This window comes from Gekko japonicus, unplaced genomic scaffold (assembly GCF_001447785.1).
Source record: "Gekko japonicus isolate JY-2015 unplaced genomic scaffold, Gekko_japonicus_V1.1 scaffold2253, whole genome shotgun sequence".
Taxonomy (NCBI): Eukaryota; Metazoa; Chordata; class Lepidosauria; order Squamata; family Gekkonidae; genus Gekko; species Gekko japonicus.
In genome coordinates this window covers 160,819-161,157 of record NW_015174337.1, presented here as the reverse complement: position 1 = coordinate 161,157, position 339 = coordinate 160,819, and the positions used below count along the sequence as shown (strand labels likewise).

Here is a 339-nt window from a genome sequence, read left to right as displayed (position 1 = left end):
AGTTTTTCAAGTGATCAAAGACATTCACATATATTATCTCAGCAGTCTTTGCAACAAATCTGTAAAGAAGGCAAGTATTAGCAAGGCTCCAGGATTCCGGGAAAAGGGGTTGTTGCACAGGGTGGGGGGTGGGGAACTGAAGGTGCCTATTCCCTTTCTTTGTCACCAGGCAGGCTTCTGAAGCATTGGCTCTAGCACCAATTACAGGCAGTGCTGGGAACATCAGGGTTAGGTTTCTTGGGTGGACCAGAAGGATAGTGTTCTGTCTCTGGTGTACCCGGCCCCCTTTTAGCTGGGCCCGGCTGTGGAGCCCACAGTAATCTTGTAGGGCCAGATCCA

At 50.1% G+C, this 339-nt stretch overlaps 1 protein-coding gene across 1 annotated transcript in view; it reads left to right on the top strand.

Annotated features, from left to right (window-relative positions):
* PLPP4 (phospholipid phosphatase 4) overlaps window positions 1-339 on the top strand; it is a 108,395-nt gene that overhangs the window by 18,474 nt on the left and 89,582 nt on the right. The window lies entirely within an intron of this gene.